The 14877-nt window shown below is 34.8% G+C and overlaps 1 long non-coding RNA gene across 2 annotated transcripts; it reads right to left on the reverse strand.

Moving 5' to 3' along the window:
• Nucleotides 1-536: 536 nt before the first annotated feature.
• On the reverse strand, nucleotides 537-14561 carry LOC145684760 (uncharacterized). Of its 2 annotated transcripts, XR_014131385.1 has the most exons (5): nucleotides 14438-14561; nucleotides 9940-10155; nucleotides 6918-7262; nucleotides 5477-5653; nucleotides 537-2067 (listed from the first exon to the last, which is right to left on the reverse strand). It is a non-coding gene; the product is annotated as an uncharacterized LOC145684760 (long non-coding RNA). The 2 variants fall into 2 exon arrangements; XR_014131386.1 differs by lacking the exon at nucleotides 9940-10155 and having other exon boundaries at nucleotides 14438-14539.
• Nucleotides 14562-14877: the final 316 nt, after the last annotated feature.

The raw sequence follows: 14877 nt of genomic DNA on the forward strand, positions 1-14877 counted from the left end.
TATTTTAAAAGTTACTTATATTTTCCAGCTTTGAAGACAAAATTGTCTAACTTCAATATTAATGTGTAAAAGGAGTACTTAACTATAAATTTCCTAGTGCAGTGTGTCATTTATCTACCTTTTTAGTTCCGGGAATTTTCTGTGTGCCAGGAAGGCAGCAAAATGGGTACTTTCTTTCTTATTTTGGAATACTAATATAGTCTAATTTTCAGAGTACCTTTTTACTCATTTTTGAATCTGCGAAGTTACATTTTCATCTTAAGAGCTGTTTCTTTTCATAAATAGCATGGACAAACATCATGTGCGTTGGGTTTCTTTATGTATTCCCGTTTCCTCCTACTTTCTTCATTGCACTACTTCATTAATTATCATCACCGTCTTGTTTAGCCTTGAAAGATAATCGTGCGACGTTACACTGAAAAGAATTTAAATGTATATATATATATATATATATATATATATATATATATATATATATATATATATATATATATATATATATTTGTTTCGTTTTAATTAAAATAAAATATGTTGCTACATTGTATGTTTTATTTGTCAAACTAAATCTACACATTACATACTTCAAATAATTTTCATGGAGATATTCGTAATTCAATAAATAAGACTTTTGATATTCCATCCGTAATTATTTTGTTCGACTTATGTTTCAAACGCACTTACTACGTTCATCATCAGAGTTGTACTAATTCAGGGAATTGTTATATAATTATCGTTATATAATTTTAATTGTTACATGCACTAGAAGAGAGCCATAAGACAATATTTGAAAATGCGCAGTTATATGCAGATCCACTCATAGATATAAAAGGTTATTAAGAGAAACAATAGAAATTAACTTGAATGATGGGGCATTGAATAGGGGATGGTTTGAAAATAAGTGAAATTTGGAATATTTTATTATTATAAAAAAGGAGAAAACGAAAGCAATATTAATAACATTGAAGAAAACTGTTAATTTATAAATCTGAATCAAACTGTAATATCTAACCATATTTCTTTGTTAAATATTCAAATATAAAATAATAATGTAAGAATTAAATTATATAACAATTCTCCAAATTAGTACAACTCTGCTGATGAACGCAGTAAGTACGTTGAGACATAAGTAGAACAAAATAAACACGGAAGGAATATCAAAAGTCTTATCTATTGAATTATAAATCTATACATCTTTGAAGCATATTAGTTGAACAATTTTAAACAGAATTATGTAATATTTAAAACAAAAGTTATGTTCTAAATAACAAAGAAATAAAAAATATTACAACTGAAGGAAAATGTAATCATCGTTACATTTTTGAACAGTTTTCTGATTATATATTACATTTGCATTTTGCAGTACAGTTTATACATATTATCAGTAATACCTACTTATTATTTGTTGAACATCTTTTGTATCGGAAAGCAACATATAGTGTGTCATCAAATTGTTCATATGATTTACGTATACATAAAGGATAATAGTTATACAAGACAGTTATTCTAGAAACTCCCACGTCCTTAGTCCCCTGAACAACATATGAATGATAATGCTTACTGAAGCCTACAACTTTGAGAAAATTAAACACAACAACTGGCTCCTCATTCAACAGCAGAATATCAGTAATTTTACCAAACACAGGTACTTCTGTCTCATCACTATATTCAACAAATACAACCACATATCTGACCAGTTATCGTAAAACTGCACGTAAGAGTATTCATTACTGTGAAGGCTACTAGGCTTGCAGGTTCGTAAATAACTTTGTTTTTAATTCTTGGGTGACAGAAGATACCTGTGCTGTGGTGTCAATTTTGAAAAAGCATTCGTTGAAAAAGTCCCAAACGTTCTTGCACACGGGGCTGAACTCAATGTTTAACACATAGCACAGTTTGAAGGCAATGTCAGCAGCTTTCAAAAGCGACTAACCTCCAGTACACGATCCTCCACTATGAGAAAAACTTGTACCGGTGTGTATCGGTTGCCAATGGCAATATACACGACTGTGTTCGAGATCCTCCCAGAAGCCTTTCATTTTCCATGAATGTATCTATGCCTTCACCTTCCTGGAAAGAGAGAGATTATGTAATTAATGACAATAGGAATAAACATCAAATTAAAGATTTGTAGACCTGATTCTTCTATGACGATGTATCGAATAATATTAGTGTTACTACGTTCTAATACAAATTAGTATCAACTGAAATAAGAAGATATAAACTCTAGTAAAGACAGTAAAGTGGACCACGCAATATTTCTTCAATTAATATTGAAACCAGAAGTTGTAGCAGATCTACCACTTAGTGTTTTAGTAGAGTGGTTAGAGTGGAGATAGAATATATTCTAAGGACGCTTAAACGATTAAAAAACCGCGTCTCGCTATCTTTTACCGTTTGTACTCTTCAGCGACCAACATTAAAACCGGAAGTGGCTGATGTCTAATACTTCCGATTTGATCTCTCAAAACTGGTATCTTTTCTCAGAAGGCCAATTTAATTACTAAAAAAGAACGCTTTTTGTTATCACTTGTTTTTATTCTATGTAGATCAGTATTGAAACCGGAAGTTATAATATATTTCTACCATTTCCGACTTCGGTACAGAGCTAAGGTTGGAGATATTCTTGGTACTTAACTGATTGCATGAAAAAGCTTGTTTCTATCTACTGCTTCAAGTAAGTGGATTACATCCATTAACTAAGATAATTATCTAGTTATTGATTACAGAAAACAATTTAAAAGTTATCTTTTGTTGAAGAGTTATCGTGCGGAGTAACGGACGTACTAACCAGAGGTATTCACCCTCGCGAGGGTAAAACTCTCAAGAGCGTCCTCACCCTCAAATTCTCTCGCCCACAATAACGAGGGAGATGACAAGTTTCGACAGGGAGGGCGAGAGCCAACTGTCACTGCGAGGGCAAGGGCGAAGGCGATGGATAACTCTCTTCGCGAAGGTGAGGGTAAGTAAGGTCGGAGTAAAATGTACACGTATGGGACTAACATTACAATATTATATATATCCCACCTGCGTGATCCTAATAAAAATCAAATGAAAGAGTTCAAGACCTGCTTCATCTATTGCGATGTTTCGAATAATATTAGTGTTGTCACGTTGTGAAAGGAATTAGTATCAACTGAAATAAGATTATAAAAATAAGGAAATTGAAAGGTAACCAAAAACATTTCGACCTATTTCATTTATGCAAGATAAGGAAACAATAATCGCGAAAATTAGTTATTTCCGCTTATGTGTGACGGGTAAAAGTTAGTGGCGTGTTCTAGGGGAGCTCTGAATCAAAGCTTGTTCTGGCACACTTAATTCATTTACCCAAAGTCGAACAGTTTTAAGAAAGAGCATGAGTCACCAACTAAGTAAAATCCCTTCAAGTTTCCTTCACGGTTTCCCTTCCAGGGGGAAAAAATCACACTACAAATTCTAATTTCTGTAAAATTGCACTATTACTCGATTCCATCTTTTTAAGCAATTGTCAAACAACAATTACTGGAAAAATTGGGGAACTGTAGCGTAACTAAGGATGGGATGCCCCCCTCCACCAGCGAAAATATCAAAAGGGCCCTTCCTCTTTCCACATTCATTACACACGTAAGAGTTGTACAGCAGTACAATTATATTTTCATCTGGCAAGTCACTACTTGCTCATATACAAAAATTGCACATTATTATTATTATTATTATTATTATTATTATTATTATTATTATTATTAGCAATTACATGGAAGTAGAAATGTTTCTTAAAAGAAATAATTTCTTCCTAAATAAATTAATAAAGATGTTCACATTACAACTAACACATGAAAACTCATCAAAACTTGTGAAACTTGCTCACATATTCCCAAACAGCTTTTTTTTTTTTTTTTTCCGAAGGGGAATTCGCTTACTACCCTTTTCAATATCAACCACATTCTTCGCTTTCAGTGCTCAGGATTGGCAAAGGACTCAACCAGTTTCGTACTTTTGCACCGGAATGGAGCAACTGTCCTCCCAATTAAGCTTGCAGTTTATTGAGAGGACCCATTTGAGTTAAAATTTTCTTACTCCGTATGATACGATGTGAACAGGAACTTGTAAATGAAACTTGGAACAGATTTACCACACCCCAGAAAAAAATACTTAAATGAAACTAAAATGTATTCTGAATCTCATTCAGTAAAATGTGTCCTATTAGAGCCCCCAGATATATATTTTTGTAAGGCTTTGAACTGGGTGAAACAATATCTCATTTATTTAAGTTGTGAATCACCATACTATTTCCAAAAGTACTGAAAATAAGTTAAGGCGTTCCTGCTGCCCCACCATGTGAATAAAATACATTCTTTTAAGATGAAATATAAATGTAATCTGGGTCCTACTTTAGTAAAACATCATCTGGCACCCCTAGAAAGTATCAAACACGTTTATTAAAGATTTCACTTTAAGGAGGGGGGCACTCTTCATATTTCATTATTATTCTAGGGAACCTCAACTTTATATATTTTAGAAGGTCCAAATATTAATGCTTGATCTTCCAAGAAAAATTTCAAGTTACGGGGCTGAGCTGAATTTCATCTTCGACATTGTGCTACGAATATACGTTTTGCTGGCTTTTAGTGTACAGAATGATCGCTCAGGATTGGCCTTCGTCACAGGCAAAGTGACATACAGTTGCAAAGGAGTACACAAATTCAGAACACTACTAACATTGACATTTCTCTACGACGAAATATTTGGCTAATTTATTCCAAGTTGAAATTTCATTAAATTGTTTCTTCATCCCTCGTCGGAAACTTGTAAGTTGTTGCAACAAAGATGATACATCTTCTGAGTAGAAGTTACAATATCTATTAGACAATATCTATGTGTCGATGACAAATACTCTTGTGTACATATTTACACATGGAACCTGAGATTTAATAAATATACACGAAAACTTGATCTTACTCTAGTAAAAGCTTAAAAAAAAAAAAAAAAAAAAAGTTATCACTGACAAACAGAGGACACTGAAAGCAGGCGGATCTACAGCTTAACTTGGAACGCGATCTACAAGAGCTTCCACCCGTAATTGAGGTCGAATTTGCCACACCAGTCTCATACGCTAACCATAATCACGAAGGAACATCTCAATGTGGAGTATGCAGCCGTTTTTCTTACTACGATCAGTATGTAAGATTAATATTTCATGATCATGCTCCGAGGAAAAGTGACAGTGAAAAATGAATGGAAACAATAAAGGAATAGGAAACCAGAGAATACAAAAAAACCCTTTGTAGGTGATGATTGCTTATTACACAAGATCAAATAGGGAAAAATAAACACCAAAGATGAGTGTTTACAACTGAATCACTGCGGCTGTTTTTTCTTTCTTTTTAAATCAACATGAATATGTCACTGGCATCGCGCTACTAAATAAAACTATCTTTCACAACACAAAGGATACGATGAAATATTACGTTCCTAACTAATTGTACAATGTACTTACTTTCTGCCGTAATTTCCTGTGTCAAAGTATGCTTCTGAAGGAAATCGTTAACTACATCCTCTGCACATTTTCTGCCACAGTTCCTTGCTTCTAGTAAAAGGTGGTCAGCTATGATCCGAAGTTCAAACACAAAGAGTCGCCTGTCTCGCCAAACAACTTTTTAAATTCAGCGTCGATCTGAAATATAAAGGTTTAATTCTTATACAAATATATTCTATTAAATAATATATTATAGCTTGTTCTAGTCATGAAATTCTAAAATAATTCGTTGTCATACTGTTTTACATACCTGAATAATGTGAAATATGTCACTTTATTTACAACTTATAAACAGCAATTATATATACTCTTGTTCAGGCAGCTCCTTTTATGTTATTGGTTGTACATACAACTAGTAAGGCAGATATTCCCGAAATTAGTATGACGAATTGCTACCTAATAATATTTATTTTTATATTAATTGGGTATCTGATAAAACACTGAAATAAGACTAAACTTTCCAGCAAAACGTATAAACCTGCTCTTCAAAAAGTCTAAATATTTTTAGTTTACATCGTGTTCTTTGGTATTGAATATTATATTCATGACATTTCGGTAGCGCTTGCTACGTTTTCAGATGGACGAGTAACTCACACGCAAAATATTACACCTCTGACGATGTCATCATACAGTTTTGCATACATGCTTTGCCTGTAAGTTACCTAACTATAATGAGGAAGGTAGAAGGAGCTACCGAAATTATCTGAATTAAAATGCTTAATACTATAAAAGACGGAATGAAAGACAAATGCTAGAAGTATTTTGTTACTATTACAAACCTTGTGAAATCATATCGCTGAACAAAACTGACATGAAGCAAATGAAATGAAATTTGCAGTATTATGTCCCACATTTATACTCCGCATGCTTCAGAAAATGGATATTCATGAAAGTGAGCGATTATGAGAACATTGGTGGATCAATAACGTGGAAGAAATCGAAAAGAATTCCAAGTAAGCCCACGGATACGATGCTGTCCCCAAACCAGGGTGCGAAATCATTAGTCAAAAGTGGGGGAGGAAAAGAATTAAAAAAAAGAAAACTTCGCACTGAAATGTTTTTCGATATAGAGAATAGAAATATTTTAATATAGAAAGCATCAATAATTATTAAACTATAATATTAGAAATACCAGTAACCAGTAGTTCATCCATTTAATTACATATGAAATGTATTACATACGAACTACTGCATTTGTTTTATAAACTTCTGTACTATTTAACTTTATTAACTATTTAATTTAGTATTAATTATTTAACACTATTTAATAGGTGCCCTCCTGTCAGAAACGAGCGCTCTACCACTGAGCCACCGTGCCCAATATATATCAAATGATGTTTACCAAAAAGTAATAATCCAGCACAATAACAGTAAAATGCTGTGTTAAATAGGCACTACTTACTATTGTAACATCAAGCAGTCTGGGCCATTCTTCAAAAATTTCCTTGACAGTTTTACTTTGCTTTGCAATTTCGAATCTACGTCCGTCGGATGTGTCTTTCATGAACTGAATTATATTATCTTGTGGAAAAGTATTTTCTTTTAACCACTGTTTTTTCTGTTGAAATAAAATTGAGAAGTCTGCTTCGTCAGGTAAGCAACGAAGTTTGGTGCAACAATCTCTCTCAGGACGGCCTTTCTGCTGCTTCTCTATTGTAGTTACTTTTCGAAACCTATGGCTCTTTATTCGCTGCACAATAAATCCTGAGGAAGGACTACCATGTGATCCAGCACAAAACCACTACTCCTGTACGGGGAAAGGAGAAAAATAAGAATATACCATTTAAACACTGAGCTATTGTTTGTGAAATACCAAACCGAAGATAGTACAATGTATTTAATCTTACATTTATCCGTGCTATTTAATATTTTGGTGAAGTCTGAATGCTTATATATATGTATACAGGGTGTCCCATCCAACTTTGCGACCTGAAATAGCCTATTGTTGAAATGACCTAAAATGTGACAAATCCAGTAGCGCAGGAATGTACCCATGTCAAGGACGTTACAATTTCAAGTTGGCCTCCGGGGTTCTATGGTGGAAACCCTGGATGCACCTGCTGTTCACAGAACTTTATTGGCCCCTGACATGGTTACATTCCTGTGCAATAGGATTTGCCACACTTTGACAATATTTCAGGTCACAGAATTAGGTGAGACACCCTGTATAGAAGGGGACTCAGAAGTAGAGATGGACGGTCCCGAAAATAACTATATTTTTCTAACGAAGCTTTTCCTATGCATTTGCCTGGTAAACCATAATGAAGAAGTAATAGAACATTTCATCGTTCTTTACCCTTTATAATCTTAAAAAAAAAAAAAAAAAACTGATTACTGTATTCTACAGAAAAAACGACATGAAACAATTCAGAAAGCAAGGAAAATCCCATCGATACAAAGAGCAGTACTCTGGTTGAAATGAGTTCTTTAGTTGCTATTAATTATTCCTAGAGTTATTAGAGTAATGAATAACAAACAATATATTTTAGTCAAACATTTAATAGTGCTTGGAATAATGGTTCTCAAAATGCAATAGTTCTTATTTAGATTTCATGGAACAAACTTATTTTCTTGCAATTTATGCCTGAACTAATTCTTCCCTTAGTATCATTTTTGGAGCTGAAGACACCGTTTGTGTAGGAGGTTACGCAGAAAAGATTATTTATACACAGAGTATTTCGAGGCGTTAAAATTCAAGCGAAGAAGATTAAAAACGCTATACCCAAGTTTCCTACTTCAAATTTAGTAACGTGGTACAACACTAAAGGAATAACAAATTGTGTAATGAACTTTTACTTCATTATACTAATATCATACTCATAATGGCTGTCATGGTTTACATTTTGTAAACTGCAATTATATTAAGTTCTAACAGAATATCTGAATCTTACAATAGTGCTTCCCGAACGGAGAACGATATGTGAGCAAAATTCTATACCGAAACAAAAATGGATTCGTATTTGTTTCTGGGTTTATCATAATGATTCCTTGTCTATCAGGTTAAATTTAGGAAACCAGTACGAAACACATGGTAGGATGTATAACTTGGAGGAACTTGATAAAGTGGCTACTCAACCAATAAGACCCTTTTATGTTGGGTTACATAACATACTTTTGACCTCCAATGAAATGTAAACTTGAAAAGCAATTAGATATCAAGTGAACACTATGAAACACAGGCAGTAAGCACTCCAGAAAATTTCACTGAGGGGAGTGTTCAAAATAAAAGGGGATATATTCAGGATAGTGGTATATATTTTTACACAAACTCGAAGAAGGTAATATAGTTTGTTATGCAACTATCAGCGAAAATAATTGGTTTAATGTATCCCCACGTCCTCGCAACTTTCATTCATGCACCTCAACCTGCTAAAAAAAAAAAAAAAAAAAAAAAAAGCTGTAGTTCATATATTTCTCGGAAAGGACCGTAACGTCTAGAAGGAAAGAATTTAGCGTGTTTCTTTCTTTTGTCAACTGTCGTGAAGGCCGAAGTCCTGAAACAATGAGGTCGTGTGTTTGGTGAAGCTGTACATGAGAATGTAATTACTTCGTATCTTGAAGGGAAATAAATAAAATCAGAAGAATATCGGTTTCTTCCTAAGCATAATTTTGTTTAATTGAAGTAAAAAATATATATGATATGGATTGATAGAATTGGATTTGGAGAACGAATCCTTTTCCATCCAAGGGTGTAGTAAGCAAATTCGGGGGGGGGGTTGGAGTCCTCTCTGAACACAGTACTCACTGTGATTCCAGTACAAGGAAAACGAAGGTGGTACTTAAACAAACAAAAAAAAAAAAAGCTTAGAAATTCAGATTGTTTCAATATAGAAATATTCATACCATAAATTCCAAGACCATCCAAACAGCCATCTGGTATAGTCAAGTGAGTTGCGATTGCGGTTTCAGATTTGCGGTAACAAGAAAATCAGTTGCATGTTAAACGATAGCTTAGACTATGAAAGATAGAAATAGTTTCAGTATTCTCTAAATCATTATTCCCTTATTTAATTTAGTTTTCCTTAAACAAACGAAATTACAAGTTCTACGTCTCACTTTTATGACAAGTATTCTAAACGGGATAGCAATTATGGCAATAAATGAAGTGGTGAAATGCAGAAAGTTGGAAGAAACAGGAGAAATTCGAAAAAAGCACGCACACGGTGTTTGTCCACCACAAAGCCCACTTGGCGCGAGCTGGGATGGAACCAGGGACCCCACGCATTAGAAGTGAACGCTCTATCACTGAGCCATCGCGGCCGCCTCGTTTTCATTAGATTCCAGAGCACAAGCAAGGAAGGTGAGAGTAGTCAACCTTAAACTAAATTAATGGAAGTTAATTACTAACATAATGTTTCTGACTGTACCAATGTTCATGAAAATAAATAAATAAATAAATAAATAAACAAATCATTTCTACTTACTATTCCCTCTCCATCGTTCCCTTTCAACACGGGGAATGTAGACACTTTATTCATTACACCATTATCGTCCACCTAATTATCATCTCCCACAGTTTTGGTGCATAAATGTGGAAAGTTAAACTGAAACCATGCATGCTTAACCTTTCTTTGGTGCTGGTGGGAGGGGATGCTCTGTTCAAAACAGAAATCTAGAATCTTTACTTGATCACAACTATTCTGAAATTAGAATTTATAATTTCGATTGAGGCCAAACATCGCTAAAACAACCATTCAATCAATGAATCAAAGAAAAAGCATCAAAGTAAAAAAACCAACAACAAAAACAATAGTATCGTGAACATACCGACGTATCATATTATTTTCTAGTATCAAGGCAGCTTGTAAATTCAGAAGTATTCGGAATATATTGAAAGAAAAAGTCAAAAGGACGATAATCTTCGAAACTACTGACTCAATTACTTCTCGATTTAGGCCTACAATAAAAAAAAAAAAAGATGTTTTGTGCTCTTCCGAGTTTTGAAAAAACGCTCTTCATATGAAAGATGGCTCTATTAGATGTTATTTTCCGCCGGCAGTGTACTTCTGCATAGTGTGCAGAAGCTATATTTTATGTTTACAAGTGGAACGTTACTAGTGTAAAGCAATGGCAAGTGCTATTCAAAATCGCATATTTGCCAAAATCCACTTCTTTTTAACTGTCCATGCTTACGTGTATACCCACCAGGCACTTGTGCTTTTTAGTGGCCATCTAGCAGAGGTTGGTTTGTGCTTTTGCAATAGTTTTTTATGCCATATATCCGGAAACCCTATTTATACGCAAATAGAAAGAGAATTGTAATTTTTCAATAATTATCTCTGGTGGTCCCCTTGAATTTTATCTATGCCAACCGAGATATTTTCATATCTCCCAGCGCAAATCTTTTAGGAGACAATAAGAAGTAAATTAGTGAAAGAACTAGAATTTTTCAATAATTATTTTTAAAAATCTTTGTTTTACGTCCCATGGTTATGCCAGTTAGGCTAAAGGAGACGGAGATGATGAGAGATGAATGAAATGGTGGAATGAAGAAAGTGGGAGAACCCCGGGAAAACCAACGAGCACGGTGTTTGACCACCACAAAGTCCACACGGCGCAAGCTGGGATCGAACTAGGGACCCCAAGCACCGTAGACAATTATTTTTAGTGGTGCGCATAAACTATACCTACACGTGATTTTTTGTAAAAAAAAAAATATATGCTTGGCCTCCTCAAGCCGACATCACCTGAAAAAAAACCACTTTAAAACCCTCCTGGATTTTTGACCTATTTGTTAGTATATTATTGATACGACTAAGGTGATCACATTGTAAGTGATTTTTATCAGATTTTAGACTTTCCTTGGGCGAATTGGAGGCTTTCACATTAAGGTATATAACAACATTCAACATAAGACCTTTATCAAGTTCTGAATGCACTAAATGATTTTTTTTTTAAAACTTAACTTAGATTGAGATAGTTACAGAACAAATTAACGTATGGATTATGCTTATAGCCTATTTGAAGTAAAATAAGCAATTTTGTACTTTAGAAAATATTTTCCGTGAATAGTATGCTTGTCGACTTGGCGACACCGATGGACATAATCACTCAGACTTTTGACGGGTTTAAGGTCATAGGTGCCGGGACTAATAGTACATATCAAATTAAATTGTCAAATTAAAGAAGCTTAATGGTCGGGGTTCCGAAGACTATGTAACGCTTACTATTTCAAGTGCTGAGTTCAAATTTCCGTACTAGTGGAAGTTTTGATGTGAACGCCGTGAAAGAAGTGCTCGGGAAATTCCCGAATTAAACGCAGAAGGATCGGAAATGAATACTTTAACAATAAAACTACTTATTTTACGCTTAAGCCTGCCATACGTCCCGTAAGAAACGGGAATGTCAAGTTTTTGGGCCCGAGTGTCCCGCGTCCCCGTAAATTTAGTTGGGACAGGGAAATGTCCCGTATTTTGACTCCGTTCCATTTCTGCTATCAATATCAGCTTATTCGAAAAGTGAAAAACAAAAACTTCTGACTGGCTGGGAATCCTGTAATTAGTGAATGAACAGTATGCTGTTGCATGTAACAGTTTCGAGGAAGTTATAACACCACCCTGTTCAACTTGATAGCGAGCGAAATTTGCAATGCTACTTTTTCCATTGCATTTGATGGAAACTCAAATACTCTCCGGAATATTAAAAAAAAAAAAAAAAAAAAAGAAAGCTTTGAGTGTTTCTACATTTACAAACACAGGGAAGCTGACTAACCTTTTCTTCAGCAACACATTAGATACGTCAACAAGAATTATAATCTTTTTCAGAGGCTAGAGGCACAGAATTGTGCTTTGGTCCAGGTCTTAGAAAAATGTAAATCTGGTCCTGACAATTACACACAACACAAGGAGAAAAATCAGCTTTTCATGAGATTAAACTGACGAACGTAATTTTGGCAGATACAGTCATGTAAATAAATATTGTTAAACGCGCGAAAAATATTGAAAGTAGATTGTACGGTACCAGTGATTTAAATAATTTGCATATTGCTTTCCTGTAAAGCATTTTTATAGCACATTTTAAGTTTTTAGGCATATTCAGTCCAGGGATGTAATGGAGGGTATACGTGAGTATACAGCGTATACCCACCTCTAATTTTTGGAAACTATCGTATAGCCACCTAAAATTTAGGAAGTACGCGGATATACGCTATCCATAGTATACTCACTTCATTGGAACAAACAACAAGCAACGCGTAGTGTACGAGACATGAACCCACTACCGGGAGCGGATATCGATTCCGATCACAATCTCCTAGTGGCGGAAGTGCAAACGTGGTTAAAGTCGATCAGAATAAATGGGAAGAGAAATCGAAAATGGAACGTAGAACGAGTAAGAAATATTGACACCGCTCTGAAAGAAGAGATTAAACCCGAAAAAAACCATATGGGCCCATGTGGGTAAGTAATTGCTAAGATATTACAATTCTTTTTCGATGTTTATAAATTCGGCTTCCGGATGCATGGTATAAGAACTAGTGCAAAACACAAACCAACCTGGGCTAGGTTGCCACTAAAACACGGTAATGCTTTCTAACCGAGTCATCGCAGGGCGAAGGCGGTGGGCCTGCGAGGCAGGGCGGAAATGCGTCCGAAGGGAGCAGGTGCGTCAGCGATGGTGAGCATACGCGTAAGCAAGGATAGTGAAAAGTAGTGGGATCTAGCAAAGATACGAGTTTCAATAGCACTTGTCATGGTTTAATAGTAACGCTCCATTTGTAAACATAAAATACAGCTTTTGTGCACTGTGCAGATATACACCGCTGTTGAAAATAACATCTAATAGAGTAATCTTTCATATGCACTCACTTATTTTATCCATCATAAAGCACTTGTCATGATTTTACACTGGCAACACTACATCTGTAAACCTAAAATAAAGGTATATTACTTTGCATAAAATTCTTTCGCCTGCAGAAATGTGTTCCTTATGTCTTTTCGGCAAATATTTAGCAGAAAGGGTCTAACTCTTTTCACTAAAAAATTTTACAAGGTAATAGTATACATGAGGACGCCGTGATTTGCGTTTCTTCTGTGTTGTATTACCACTTCTACATGAAATACCATAAATTTTCTACGTAGTGCAATAGTAAGAGGTATCCATGTGCACAAGACATGCGATATGCGTTAAACCCCCCCCCCCCACACACACACATAGTCATAGATAAAGTACAAGGGCACTACACATGCAGATATAAAGTACAGGTACGTTCTTTTTTATTTTCGTATCAGTCGATAAGTAAATCAAAGTCGCTTTGTTACCCCCTTGGTAAGTTCGTAGATACTCAATGAATAATCCCTAAAAGTATGAGCGTCCAGCTCATTCGGGAACTGACGCGGCTTTACGTATACTATATCCCTAGGCTTACACCACCACCGGATTTTCAAGTATTAACTTGCTTTAAATTGGCGGGATTAATTAACAACCCGTTATGTCTTAACAAAATGCTAATTGCCTTCTAGTATCTACCATGGAACAACTAAGTATCCTCCAATCAGAAAAAGTCATATATGTCATATACATTTTTACTTGCATACGACAGGTGCAAAATTTATAGCTATTTCCCGACTTGTGGCCCCAAGAATGCGAGCCCTCCCGCTGGTATAATGGCATCGGCTCGATTTCAAAGGGACGCTAAATTCCAATTAACCTAACAAACGATAGTGCACAATTTACAGAATAAATTGGAACGTCGCATATCACTAACAGAACAAACACATAGAATGCCTAGAAGCATAGAGTGAAGATATATCAGTGGCTAGAAAGATTGTTCATGATTTTCGAAGGAAAAACTGCACCGCCAATCGATTACAATGTTCGTACACAAACAAGGTTGTTTACACAAGGTTTCATATTGTTTACACTTAAAAATACACACATATTTCATTATATAGATATTAAACATATATTGCAGGTAGTACTTACTCGCAAAGTCTTCTTTCATGCTTGTGAAGCCTATTTCTTCTAAAATACCTTTCATGTTAATCGAAAACTGCTACAATTTCACAGCCATATTGCCGATTCAAATTTTAACTATACCCATCCGCTAAGTAGTTCCTCCATCAACCAGAATGAGAACATATAGTTCCAGGATTATAAGGAAGTTTGTGCTTTTATGTTAGCTCGTTCGTACTTGTTTTCCATAGCCTTGCATTTGCAAACTGTCTTTTATATCTCACGATATTCAGTGACATATCTATTTCATAAAACAATATTTTTTAAGACTACAGTATTACTCGTTTTTGAGAACCAGTCTCTGACTCAAATATGCAACTAAATTTCCTCATTCTCATTTTTTGAGTTATTTTCTCCTCAAAATTGAGACAAATTTACTCAATTTTTTTTGAGTACTAAAATGTATTCAT

Source organism: Thermobia domestica, chromosome 5, assembly GCF_964235325.1.
Source record: "Thermobia domestica chromosome 5, izTheDome1.hap1.1, whole genome shotgun sequence".
Classification (NCBI taxonomy): Eukaryota; Metazoa; Arthropoda; class Insecta; order Zygentoma; family Lepismatidae; genus Thermobia; species Thermobia domestica.